The sequence below is a fragment of the Galeopterus variegatus genome, unplaced genomic scaffold (genome assembly GCF_000696425.1).
Source record: "Galeopterus variegatus unplaced genomic scaffold, G_variegatus-3.0.2 Scaffold391, whole genome shotgun sequence".
In the NCBI taxonomy this organism is placed as follows: Eukaryota; Metazoa; Chordata; class Mammalia; order Dermoptera; family Cynocephalidae; genus Galeopterus; species Galeopterus variegatus.
This window is the reverse complement of record NW_007726502.1, coordinates 212,796-227,317: the sequence shown is the minus strand read 5'-3', so window position 1 is coordinate 227,317 and position 14,522 is coordinate 212,796. Positions and strand designations below refer to the sequence as shown.

At 41.7% G+C, this 14,522-nt stretch overlaps 1 non-coding gene across 1 annotated transcript; it reads left to right on the top strand.

The window, feature by feature from the left end:
* Positions 1-673: 673 nt before the first annotated feature.
* On the top strand, positions 674-748 carry TRNAI-GAU. The gene has a single exon. It is a non-coding gene; the product is annotated as a tRNA-Ile (tRNA).
* Positions 749-14,522: the final 13,774 nt, after the last annotated feature.

The following is a 14,522-nucleotide window of genomic DNA, read 5'->3' as shown; positions in this document are numbered from 1 at the left end:
TCACTGATGGACATTTAGGTTGGTTCCAAAGCTTGGCTGTTGTGAATAGAGCCAAGATAAATGTAGGAGAGCAGGTATCCCTTCAACTTGATTTCCATTCCTTTGAATGTGTACTCAGTAGTGGGATTGCTGGATCATATGGCAGTTCTTTTTTTAATATAACTAATTAACTTTTATTGAAACAATTGACTATACCTATTTGTGGGGGAGTTACTATCAATATTTGTGTACAATATGTGATTATCAAACCAGTATAATTAGCATATTAATCATTACAAAACCTAACCATTCTTTGTGTGGTAGTTCTCTCTGTAGTTCTGTTTTCTACAATGGCTGTATCTTTTTCTTTTGATTTCTTAAAACTTTTATAGAATAGGAATATCAAGCTTTTGTTCTACATATATGGCAAACATTTGCCATTTGTTTATGATGTGTTTTTCTTTGCACTTCAGGATATTTACATTTTTGTAGAGCCAAATCTATCAATTTTTTCTTTGCTGAAGCACTTAGAAAGGCTTTCTGCAACTTGAGGTCAGATATATACTTCCCCGTACTTTTAAAAAGCTGTTTTCTGGTTTTATTTGTTATATTTAATATATCTGAAATTTATTTTAGAAGAAGGTACAAGGTAAAGAGCCTAACTGGTTTTCTTCTAAATGGATAACCAGGAACTGGCTTGTTAGCTCAGTTGGTTAGAGTGCAGTGTTGATAACACCAAGGTCAAGGGTTCAAATCCCTGTACAGGCCAGCCACCAAAAAAAAAAAAAAAAGATTATAGATTTCCCCAATATCATTTATTGAATAATTCCTCCTTTCTTCTGATTCTTAATGCCAACTTTATCACATAATATTCTCAAATCTACTTGTGCCTGTTTCTGGGCTATCTGCTCTATTACACTGATCAAGTTTATTTTTTTACTAATGCAACATTTTTTAAGTATTGTAGTTAATTATAGGTTTTACATCTGGCAGAGCAAAGCCCCTTTTACAACTTTTATTTTTCAAAGTTTTAAAATTTGTCTTTTTTCTTCCAGACGAACTTTGAAGCCTTGGTAAAAATCTCCATTCTTCCTGCTCCACAAATAAGAATCCCTTTGGAGATTTGTTTGGAATATCATTAAGTTTATACAGTATTGATATTTTAACAATTTTTGTCTTCTGATTCAGGAAGATGGGTTGTTTCTCCAGAAAGATTTAATCCCTCTCAATAATTTATTTTTAAATTTTTATTTATTTAAAGATAATTCCTGTGCATTTTTGCTAATAAGCCTTAAAAATTTTGGGTGTGTATATTTGTGGGAAGCACTGATAGACTTGCCTTCATAAAAATCACAAACTTCCCCATGGTAAAAAAGCATCATTATCAAAATTGAATATCTATTGAAAGACTGAGGAAAATGCTTGCAACTTATATGACAGAAATGGGTTAATATCCTTTAATTATCTTTTGTATGAGCTCTTATGAGTAGGAAAAAGAGGTACACTCCCATTTAAAAAAAATGGTAAAAGTGTGTGGACACGTGATTCACAAAGGAGTAAATACTAGTGGCCAATAAACCACATGAAAAAAAACCTACATCACGAATGTAAATTAAAGAATCAAAGAGAAAATTTTAATCTCCCAAATAAGCATATATTTTAAAGAATGATGCTCCTGTTGTCTGGTGTTTGGGAAATAATACACACAGAAACTGTCAGGATTGCTCCTCCTTCCTGGGTGCCAGTTTAGCAAGATGGATTGAAAACATTAAGCATATTCATGCTCTAATAAAGGAAATACTAATAGATGTGTCCAAACATTAATCTATTTATTTATAACAGCAACACATTGGAAACAACTTAATTGTCAAATAGTAGGGTATCGCTTAAATGGACCCTGGTACATTCATCTGCTGAAATACAATACCACCATTCAAAATTATGGTACAGAAGTATTTGATCTGGGAAAATATTGATTGTGTGTCATTAAATCAGTAGCTGTCAATCGTGGCTCTACATTAGAATTACCTGAGGAACTTTATAAAATGCTGATACTTAGGACCCACTGCCAGAGATTCTAATTTCATTGGTCTGAGCAGGGACCCAGGTTCCAGTGGTTTTAACAATCAAATTGAAATTTTAACTTCGAGACAACTGCAGATTCACATGTAGTTGTAAGAAATACTACAGAGAAATCCCAGTTTCCCCCAGTAGTACCATCTAGCAAATCAACAGCACAATATCTCCATCAGGATATTGACATTGATGAGGTCAAGATAAAGAGTATTTCCATCACCGCAACGATTCCTTGTGTTACGCTATATCCACGTCTACGAATATACCTCCCTCGACACCACTCCTGCTCCTGTTCTTAATGCCATTTTATCGATGTTTTTGTTTTATACTTGTTCTCTCGTTTTTTCATTTTTCTGTTTTCTTTTTCCTGCTTTCCTGTGAATTACTTGAACATTTTTTAGAATTCCATTTTGACTTGTCATATAGTCTTTCTGAATGTATCTCTTCGTATAGTTTTTTTTTTTTTTTCTGACCGGTAAGGGGATCGCAACCCTCGGTCGGTGTTGTCAGCACCACACTCAGCCAGCGAGCACATGGGCCATCCCTATATAGGATCTGAACCCGTGGCCTCGGCGCTACCAGCGCAGCAGTCTCCCAAGTGAGCCAAGGGCCGGCCCTATATAGCTTTTTAATAGTTGTTCCTGATATATATGAGTTCATAAGTTAATATGAGTTATATATGAGTTTTAATAGTATTACCTGATATGAGTTATATATGAGTTTTAATAGTATTACCTGATATATATGAGTTCATAACTTAATATAGTCTACTTATATAGAAGTTTTACTAGTTTAAGTGTAGTAGAGAAATCCGACTTCCCTTTACCTTCCCCCTTTTAATATACTTATCTTAAATATCTAGAACCACATTTAAAACCACATCAGACAATATTAAAATTTTTCCTTCAACTGTCAAATATAATTCAGAAAACCCAAGAGGAGAAGGTAAGCCTATTCTATTCACTCATATTTTTATATACTGTGTTTTTTCTTCCTTCCTAATATATCCCAAGGTTCTTTCTTTTATTATTTCTTTTATGTTTGAAGACCTTCCTTTAACTATTCTTTTAGAGTAGATCTGCTGGTGACAAATTTTCCTGGTTTTCCTTTATCTGAGAATATCTTGATTTTCATGTCATTTCTAGAGGGTATTTTCAGTGGGTGTAGGATTCTGGGTTGACAGTTCTTTTCTTTCAGCACTTGTAAAGTATTGTGACCCTTCCTTCTGACCTCCATAGATTTTTGTGAGAAATCCACTATCATTCCAACTACTTTTTGCTCTGCAGGTAAGGTGTCCCTTTCCTCTGACTGCTTTTAAGATACTTTCTTATCTTTGGCTTTCAGAAGTTTAAATATAATATGTTTTGGCATGAATTTCTTTGGGTTTATCATGTTTGAAGTTTGCTTGGTGTATTAGTCCATTTTTGTTGCTTATAACAAAGTACATTGAACTGGGTGATTTATAAAGAAAAATGAAATTTATTGCTTACAGTTTCTGAGGCTGGGAAGTCCGAAGTCCATCTGGTGGTGGCGACAGGGACCCAGGGGTCTCACATTGCAAGATGGTGGAAGCAGAGGGAGCAGAGAGAGAGACAGACAGACTCTCTCTTCTTTTAATGCCCTCAGAGCCACGCCCTTGACCACCATTTTTAATCCATTCACTACTGCACAGTCCTACAATCCAATCACCTCTTCAAGGCTCCACCTTTCAGTTACCATAATAGGATTTCCCACCCTCTTAACAGTCACAATGCAAGCAAAGTCTCCAATATATAATAGTTTGGGGACACAATTCAAGCTTCAGGGAGTTTTGGGGGGACATAATTCAAAACACTGCACTGGCTTCTTGAATCTGTAGGTTTATGTCTCTTTCCAAATTGGGTAGTTTCCAGACATTATTTCAAGTACTTTTTCAGCCCCACTCTCTTTAATCTTTCCTTCCCAAACTCTGATGACATGAAGGTTCAATCTCTTATTACAGCTCTGTTTTTTTTTTCCCAGTCTACTTTCTGCCTCTTGTTCTGACTGGGGAATTTCTGTTGTTCTATCTCCCAATTCAATGATTCTTTCCCCTGTCCCCTCCATTCTGCTGCTGAGCTCATCCATTGAGTTTTTCATTTCAATATTGTATTTTTCAGTTCTAAAATTTTATTTGGTCCTTCTATTTATTTGGTGAGGCTTTCGGTTTCTTTGGTTTTTTTCCAAGCATGTTCATAAGTGCTTTTGGAAGCATGTTTTGTTACGGCTGCTGTAAAATCCTCCTCAGATCATTCTAACATCTCTGTTCTTTCATCACTATTGATTGTCTTCATTCAGTTTGGTTTCTTCCTGGGTTTTGGTACAAAGGGTGATTTTCAATAGAAACCTGGACATTTTCTATATCATGTTGTAGAGACCCTGGACATTATTCAATCCTTCTGTTTTAGGTGGCATTCTCTGACAATGACCCAACAGGGGAAGGGCAGGCTCCAGGTCATTATTGCCAGGGGAGTGTAGAGATCCAGGCAGAAGTCCGCACTCAGCCTCCACTGGTACCTGAGGGAAGGGAGCTCCCTGTTAATGTTGGGGGGCAGGGCATGGTGGAAATATGAGTTCTAGCTTTCCACATGGTCTCCACTTACACCACAGGGGGTGGCCTTGATACAACCAGGTAATGGTAAGAGTCTGGACTTTCCACTAGACCTCCTCTGACACCCCAGTGGGGAGTAAGAGGGAAACTTGATTACTGCCAGGAGACAGTGGAAGTCCTGGCTCCCTACTAAGCCTTTGCTTGAGTGAGTGTGGGTGGGTGCACAGCTTTTTTGGTGCTGGTTGGCTGGAATAAATCAGTTGTATAAAAGTTTTCTGTCTTACCAGGCTGCCACCTTATTTTTCTTCTGGCTAGAGAGAGCAAGCTTCTGTTGGGGAATTTTTTGTCTGTGCCCATACACATTTTCAGGTTCCAGGTTCTTCAGCTCCAAGTCTGAGATATTTGAGGCAAAAGAAAACCCAGGGAACTCAACACTGTCCTTTCCTGGGTCCTGATGTCCCTAGACTGTCTGCTTTTTTTTCTCTCTCCACCTGGCAGTCTTCTGATGTCAGTGTTGTATATAATGTCTGGAGTTTTTAATTGTACTTGATGGGAGAAAACAGAAGAATGTCGACTACATCTTTCTGGAAGTGGAAGTCACCAGTATTTTTTAAGGCTTACCAAGTGATTCTGATGTATAGCCAGAGTTAAGAACCACTGCTACAAAGGGGGAAAAAGCTGATTTCAAAACAGCATCTACAATATAACTTACAAAACACAAGTATATATGCATAGAAAGAGTCTGGAAGGAAAAATGACAATACGTTGACATTAGTTATCTTTAGATGGTAGGATTATAGCAGTTTTTTTTTTCCTTTTTGTCTTTTTTCGTGACCGGCAACGGATCGCAACCCTCAGTGTCACGCCTGTACTGGACCGGGACCGGCAACGGGATCGCAACCCTTGGTGTTGCACCCGCACCTCACTCAGCCAGTGAGCGGCCGGTCTGTATGTGGGATCCGAACCCTCTGCGAGAGCACCACCGCACTCCCAAGCGGTGCACTGTAGCAGTGCACCACCGGGCCGGCCCAGCAGTTTTTTATTATAACCTTTTATTTTGAAATAGTTTGACTCACAAGAAGTTGCCAAAACAGTACAGACATCGCACATACCCTGCACCAGCTTCCCCCAATGATATCTTATGTGCTATTATGATACTATTAACTCAGGTACAGACATTATTCAGATTTCACCAGTTTTTATGTTCCAGGCAATTTATAGGACATACAGGGGTTTGTATGTTCCCCCATATGTATTTCTCTCTTTTTTCTTTTACTCCAGATGGATTAATTTTATTATGAGAAGAGAACAGAACATTGAATAAAGTATTTAGCACATTTGTGAGGAAGAACTTTCTTTTTCTTGAAACTTTACAAGGAATTATAAAGAAAGTGATAGGTATATACATAAATTCTAAATTTCTGTTCAATGAAAATCAACAAAAACATAAGAAAACAAAATACAGAATGTGAAAAAATATATATCAAATATGACAGACCATGGGATCATAAATTAAATATAAAGGAGTTTACTCAAATGTATTAGCTATATCCCCTGTATGTATTTCTCCCTTTGATTATCTGAACATATTACCTTATAACGACAAAACATTTTGAAAAAGTTGAGTCTTCCTTTAGTGGTGTCTTTGAGCTCTCTGTCCTGTCTGCCTCTTGAGGTCTTTCCCATGTTTTTATTTCTTGTTTTTTTTTTTTTTTTGATCAAGAGATCCAAACCCTTGACCTTGGTAGCACAACACCAAGCTATAACCAACTGAGCTAACCAGCTAGCCCCCAGTGTTTTTATTTCTGACTCCATTTCTCCATCCAGATTATAAACATTCCCCACAGAATAGCCATTGGAAGAAAGATACATGGAATAGCCCTTCACGGTCCCAGAAATTCATTAATTCAACAAATATTTATTGCGTGCCTAGTATGGCTGGGGATCAACAGAGAGTAAACCCAATACAGATTTGTATTGCTTATATATTTTATTTTCTGTGTATTATGATGTTTTGACATCTTAAATTTTTTACTGGCTGGGGAGAGACTGTCCCCCCACAAGGGCTAGCTAATTCTTGGATAGCAAAGGGCTCAGGTGGGAGCATGCCTTTGATATGCAAACTAATCAGTCCAGAGCCTCACCTCTTCTGTCTGATCTGAACTCCCCTGGAGGCAAAATTTTTCTGCCTTAATCATCCCTGGTTTAGGTGCCCGGCGACTAGGGACCACCCCTATAGCTTAGAACCCACTGAAATTATTCAAACTAGCCAATTCTAAATAACGAGTTGGTGACTCTGCATGGCACCTTCAAGACCCTAAAGAAGGTCCTTAAGGTGAGTTCTCTCAGGAGCAGACCCTGAGAAGAGGATCCAAGTGCAAGAGGTTTATCTGGGAGGTGAAAGAGTAGGGGGTGGGAAAGGCAGGAGAAGGCAGCCAACAAGGGTGTACTCTCATATCAGAGAAACAGCACCAACAGATACGTGCGTGTTACATATTATTATTATTATTATTTAGTACACACACGTTCATCCACAGTCATGTGCCACATAACAACATTTTGGTTAAGAGGGACCACATATACGATGGTAATCCCATAAGATTATAATGGAGCTGAAAAATTCCTATCGCCTGGTGATGTCCTAATGTCATAGCACAATTACTTAATTTAAAAAAAATTTGGTGAAGCCCAAGTACACAGTGTTCATAAGGTCTACAGTGTGTACAGCAATGTCCTAGCATTTACGGTCACTCACCTCTCACACACTGACTCACCCAGAACAACTTCCAGTCCTGGAAGCTCCATTCATGGTAAGTGCTTTATATGGGTGTGCCATTTTAAATCTTTTATAATGTATCTTTGCTGTACCTTTTCTGTGTTAAGATATGTTTAAATACACAAATACTTGCCATTGTGTTACAATTGTTTATAGTATTTAGTACAGTAACATGCTGTACAGGTTTGTAGCCTAGGAGCCATAGACTGTACGATATAGCCTAGGTGTGTAGTAGGCTAAACCATCTAACGAAGTATTTCTCAGAACGGATCCCTGTTGTTAAGCTACGCATGATTGTGTGTGTGTATGTGATCTATCTTTATATATATTATATATAATCTATCTTGATTTATATATCCTCTATCTAAAGATATAGATAGATATAGATATTTACTTATATTAAGGAATTAGCTCGTGCAACTGTCGGGCTGGCAAGTCCACAATCCGAAGGGCAGGCTGGTAGGATCAAAGGTCAAACAGGAACTGATGTAGTCTTTAGGCAGAATTTCTTTAGAGAAACCTGCTTTTGATTTCAACTGATTGAAGCCCACCCACATTATCGAGGGTAATCATTACTTAAAGTCAATTTATTGTAGATGTGAACTACATTACCAAATACCTTCACTTCAATTAGTATTTGATTACATAACTGGATACTGTATCTTAGCCAATGGTACATATAATTAACTGCCACAACTCTCAGGCCAGTGACCACTGTGGGCACCTGGGGTTTAATCCTGCGGGAGCTCTGGGCAACAGTGTGGAACACGCAGCAGAAGGAGCCACCCAGACTTGGGGGGATCGGGGTGCTTATACACAACTCTCATCAGCCATTGTTTGGGGGCGGCTGAAAGGTGGGGGTACTGTTTAAGTGACCAGTTTCAGAGACCAGAGAAGATTCTCGGGCAAAGTGAAGCAAGCATAGGCAGTTGGAAGTCAGCGGCTGTGCCGGGAAGTGGTTGGGACGAGGAGACAGGGCAGAGCACCTGCTCCAGAAGGGCTCTGAGTGCGAGTGCAGAGAGGGAGTGGCCCAGCCACGGAGGGCCGGAGGCCAGGGAGGACTCAAGTCTTTCTGTTAAGAACAGTGGAGGGGCTGGCTGGTTAGCTCAGTTGGTCGGAGCGTGGTGCTGATAACTCCGAGGTCCAGGGTTCGAGCCCTGTACCGACCAGCTGCCAACGAAACAAAAGGAAAGAATGGAAAGGAGATACGTTGGGTGGGAGATGGTAAGGGAAGGCATAGTGACCAGATTTATATTTCTAAAAGATCTTCATGCTGTGATTAGAAAAATGTATTAGAGGGGGACAGAGAGGATGTGAGGCCACTGGTTTGGAGGGTATTGCAAGAGTCTAGGTGGCAGATGGTGGTAGCTGAAACAACGGAGAGAAGACAGACTTTAGGGACATTCAGGGGATTAAAACAACAGATCTTAGTTATTGATCTGGGACATTGGCAGCTTGGATAAAGGAAGGCATCAAAGCCATCTCCACTCAAGAAATCTCTGGACTCATTTTAAAACCTTTTCCTTGGGGGGCTGGCCGGTTAACACAGTCAGTAGAGTGTGGTGCTGATAGCACCAAGGTCAAGGGTTTGGACTCTTGTGCCAGCCCCCCCCCCCCCCCCGAGGAAGAAAGTCTGTACGTGTTCAGGACAGATACAATTTTTCTGAATATCTTCTGTTGATGGTTGGTTGAATTCATGGATGCAGGACTGTGGATATGGAAGGCTGGCTGTATTTAGAAACCTGATGGAATGGAGAGTATAAATAAGAGGCTTGGGGCTGGCCTGTTAGCTCGGTTGGTTAGAGCACAGTGTTATAGCACCAAGGTCAAGGGTTTGGGCTCTTGTGCCCGCCCCCCCCCCCCCCCCGGAAAACCAAAACAAAATAACCCCTTTTCTTTGGATAGCTGGTGCCCTGGTGTGGACCAAACAGCCCAGAAAGTTACCTGCAACCAGTTTGACCATACAAATGACCTTTAGCCACCTCGCCTCCTACCTCGCCTTTCCCCACATCCTAAAGTTCTTATTGCACAGCCAGACACCTCCCGTGGAAAATACAGCTGGAAGATACATTGTACGTAGAGGGTAGCCATGGAAAACATTCCTCTGGTCTTTCAGTTTGAGGGCACGTCTCATAATGAGACCAGGGGTGGAATGAGGCTGAGAAATCAGACACCTAGCACCTGTCACCTTGAAATGGACACCATTAATCCTCATGACTTAGTTGTCCCAAACATCAGATGTTCCTGAAATTCCAGCCTACTTTTTGTGTTATATTTTGTTTTGTCCACTGTGTGGAACAAAGGATGGATTTACCCATTCTATGGGTGGGGTGTGGATTAGGAAGGGACGGGAAGACGAATGTCACATTAGGTCTTTCCCAGTTGTCCTTGGTTTTATGAGGCCAAGTGCAATGAGAAAGCTCCAGATGGTGGTGGCATAGTTTTATGAAACCTGAATTTCCCCACCCTTGTCCCCAGCACCAGCAGAATCTTCCTCTGCAGGGGACTTTGGCCCAGATGGTGAACAAGAAGATGGGGACAGATCACTATGACCAGACCATGCAAATGATTTGAACCCCAACTTGGGTTTCAATTTTCGTCGGTGTCTCTGAGCCCAAGCTGTAGTGTTTCTCATCTCTCATAATGCACCCTCATCCCCAACTGAAATGCTCAAGCTGGAAATTGAAGGAGAGTTGGGGATGACCCCCAGTGATCCATGCCTCCTGGTATTCATGTCCTTGGGTAGTTCCCTCCCACACTGTACCATGATTGGTCTAAGTGACAGGCAGAATAATGGCCCCCAAAACGTTCATATCCTAATCCTTGGGACCTGTGAATATGTGATGTTGCATGGCAAGGGGGGATGAAGGTTGCAGATGGAGTTAAGGTTGCTGATTAGTTGACCTTGAGATGGGGAGATTATCCTGGACTATCTGGGTGGGTCCAATATAATCAATCACAAGGGTCCTTAAACGGGGCAGAGAGAGGTAAGTCAAAAGTCAAAACCAGAGGACTGGAATCATTAGGAAGACTCAACCAGGCATTCCTGGCTTTGAAGATGGAAGGGGACCATGAGCCAAAAAAAGTAGGCAGCTTGAGAAGCTGGGAAAGGCAAGAAAACAGATTTCCTAGAACCTCCAGAAGAAACACAGCTCTGCTGACATCTTGGATTGGTTAAATTCAAGATCCATTTCAGGTGAGACCTGTTCAGGCTTCCGACCTCCAGAACTTTAAAATAATAAATCTGTGTTGTTTAAGCCACTAAGTTTTTGGTAATTTGTTACAGCAGCCAAAGGAAACTCAGACAGCAGGGGCACTCAGTAAACGTTGGTGGAACTGAATGAATGAAAGTTCTCTCTGCTCCAGGCCACCCCCACTTTGTTTCAGTGATATCTTTCTAAAACGAGGATGTGATCTCATCACCTCCCAGCCGTGGGCCTTACTTGTCTCCCTTTGGCTGTAGGATGAGTCAAGTCCCCTTCAGACTCTCACAACCCTCAGCCCAGCATTCCAGCCTCACCTGCTCCCACATTCGGGGGAGAGTCCATTTGGATGTCTTGCTTCAAACAACTTGGCCATGCCCTTCTGAGCCTGTGTGCATTTTCACATGCTGCACCCTCTTCCTGGACTCTTGTGCCCCACACCTGGTGAAGCCCTCGCCCTACAAGATTCAGCTCAAATGTCACCTCTGGAAGACTTTCTAAGTGATTCAGGTCAGAGTGCACACCCACTGTGTTTTTCTGTGCTCATCTACATCCTGACGTTGATCAGCCTGTGCTCTGTTAAGCTTCCTGCCTGCCTCTGATACCATGTAGACAGCAGGCCATTTGCATCCAGTTGGGATGTGGACTTTGGGGAGGGAACATTGTCACTCCCAACATCCATGACAGCTGCCTGTTACATCCTCCTCCCACACATTCCTTGGCAGCTGATCTGTTCTCTATTGGCATAGTTTGGTCTTTCCAGAATGTCATCTAAATGGAATCATAGAGTTTGGTAACCTTTTGAGACTGGCTTTAATCACTCAGGGTAATGTCTTTGAGATTCATCCAAGTTGTTGGGTGTGTCAGCAGTTGGCTTTCTTTTATTACTGAGTAGTATTTCATCATATGCCTGTACCACACAGAGCTGCTGTATGACACCATTTTAAGGACCGTAGCTTTATAGTGGATTTTGATATCTGGTCCAGGAAAGCTCCTGCCCACCAGCGTTGTTCCCTTTTATTTTCCAAAAGTGTCTTGGCTATCCTAGTGCACTAGTTCTCAGGTATTTTGTAACTTTGGTTGCTATAGTGAGTGATGCCTTCATCCACTCAATTTTCCAAGCTAGAAAATTCAAACATATCCTGGGAACAAAATGAACAAAAACTTCACAAAACCTTTCTGAAGAAAACTATAAAACTATGCAGGAGAGACTGAAGAAGACTTGTCCCTTGATGTGAAGATTCAGCATTGAAAAGATGTCTATTCTCTCCGAATTAATTGAGACTTTTTGTAGATTTAATTGATTTTAATCTTGTTCATCTATATTTTCAAATTAATAGCATAAAATAAGTAATATTTTAAAAGTTTCATTAATCTCTTCCATGTCACTGCTCATATCCCTTTTCCCTTTTCAGAGGCTGTTTGTTTTCTTCTTCTCAGTTTGCCTTCACTGTAATCTAAATACACCAGGAGGGACTGGCCACTTAGCTCAACTGGTTAAAGTGCACCTTGTAATACCAAGGTCACCCCAGTTCAGATCCTTGAACCAGCCACCCCCTAAAACAAAATAAAATAAAAATATGCCGGGAGGCCCACGTGGCTTCTCTCGGAGCGGGTCACCCCTGGAAGTATAGGATGGCAGCCCAAAATATTTTGGAAATACTACATTTCACTTTCTTCCCATCTCATGTAATACCCTGAAGAGGCAGGAAGGAGGTTTTAATCCTGCAGTGGCTCCTGTGCCTCTCGTCTCAGCTGCCTCCCTCCTTCGCCTCTCTCCATTCCACATGGCTTCTTGCCCTCAATCTTCCTCTTTTTCCAGCATTTCATTATTAGATTGATTATAATAATTGTATTAACCATCATGCTCCTATACTATTTATAATGAGGAGAGGAAGGAACTAGATGGGAAATGTACACATACAGGATTTTTATAAGTGGGTTAGAAAGAAAGAGGAAATTTGTGACCATAATTACACACACACACAATTTTATGATGAGTCCTTTCAAATAAGCAGCTTTTGGTCTTATTTATTAATTCTGCTCTTTCCCCCCTGTCCCTTCCCCAACTTCTGCTTGTAATTTTATACATTTTCTCTTTCTGCTTTTTTTAAAATTTGGTTTCACTTTTCCTAATTCCTTGAGTTGAATGCATAGTTCACTTATTTTGGAGTTGCGTGCTTATTAACAAAAGTATTTTCCTCTGAATGCCTTCTTGGCAGCATTCTTCAAAGCAGTTGATGGCTTCATGGGCACTTGGATGGCAAAGTCCCTTTACTGAGAAAACCATCTGTGTCACACTAATTCTGGAGGCAGCTAGGGCCCTGCAGGCTGAATCCTGCCCCTGAAGTTCTTAGTGTGCTGGACAGCACCTTATTGAGGGAGGAATGGGGTGGGGGACATGGAACAGCTTTGCTGGGACTTTCTCAAACCCCTCTGATGAACTGCAGTAGGGAACAGATATAAAATGGCACGTTTCTCATCCTTCCCAAAGCTTAGCTATGCTTCCAGCCCTTCCCAGCAAACACAGGGGAATGATGCCTCGCGGGGTAATTTCAGTTCATATGGAGCTCAGGAATGGGATATACGTTTTATGATGGGCTTCCTTTTTTTTTTTTTTTTTCCTTTTTGTCTTTTCTCGTGACCGGCAACGGGATCGCAACCCTCGGTGCTGCGCCTGCACCTCGCTCAGCCAGTGAGCGGCTGGTCTGTATGTGGGATCCGAACCCTCGGCGGGAGCGCCTCCGGGCTCCCAAGCAGCGCACTGTAGCAGTGCGCCACCGGGCCGGCCCTGATGGGCTTCCTTTTTAACTTGGTCCAAATTGCCCAAAATTTTTCAGAATTCATGTTGCAATGTTGAGGACTTTTTCACATTCAACATGCATGTAGTTGTTTCTCTATTGTGAGGTTCTTTTTGTTTCTTATCTGAAGGGATTTTTTGTTCGTATTTTGGTTTTGAAACATATCAATAGGCACCCATTCATTTAAGGTGACAAAAACCCAACTCACACTGGCTGAAGCCAGAAAAAGGGAATTTACTGAAATTAACCGATACTCATATTCACAGAGAATGTTAATATTCACGCACCCACCGGGATCAGGTGTGAGCTGATATCCACACTAGCCCTTCTCCATGTCTCCCTGTCCTGGCTCTTCCCTGTGCCAGCCTCCCCTCCCCACAGTATGCAGCCATAACAAATCTCTTTCCCAACAGCTCCAAGGAAAGCCCCGGACTCCACTCTCCTTTGTCTGGCATGGCCGTGTGCCTATCCCTGCACCAGTCATCGTGACTAGAGGAACGGAGTGCTCTGGTTAGGGTCACAGACATGGAGCTGACAGAGCACCTGATGCCTGTACATGGTTTATATGGCCACCCTCTTCCTAAAACACCTTTCTAATCACAGCCAGATTCATCTTAAATTTTTACTGTCTCCTTGGCAGGGCATAAAAGGCCCCAGCCTCTTTTTATAACCTCAGCTTGCAGCTCACTGCCTTTCCCCACACCCTGTGTTCCAGCCACAGCAAACTACTCCCCATTTCCAAACAAACATGTGCTGGGGCACTCTGCCTTTGTACATGCTGTTCCTTTTGCCAGGAACGCCTGCCTCCCTATTCCTCATCCTTTAAAATCCCTAGTCACACCTGGTAACCACTTGGGCGGAGTTGGCCCATCTCCTCTCTGGTCTGCCACCTACCTCTGCTGTTGCACTTCTCATCCTGGAGGGGACTTAATCATGTACCACTGTGTCCCCTTCAAGAATCATGGCTGGATCCCTGAAGGCAAGGGCTATGCCTTAACAGTTTCCTCCGGGTGTCTCTAACGTAACAGCTACGCAATAAGCCTCTGCTGAAAGAGTGTGTAGATGCCGTCGGCTCTCCCACACGCCTTTGGTTTTTTGAGAATTTTTTGTGTTATAGG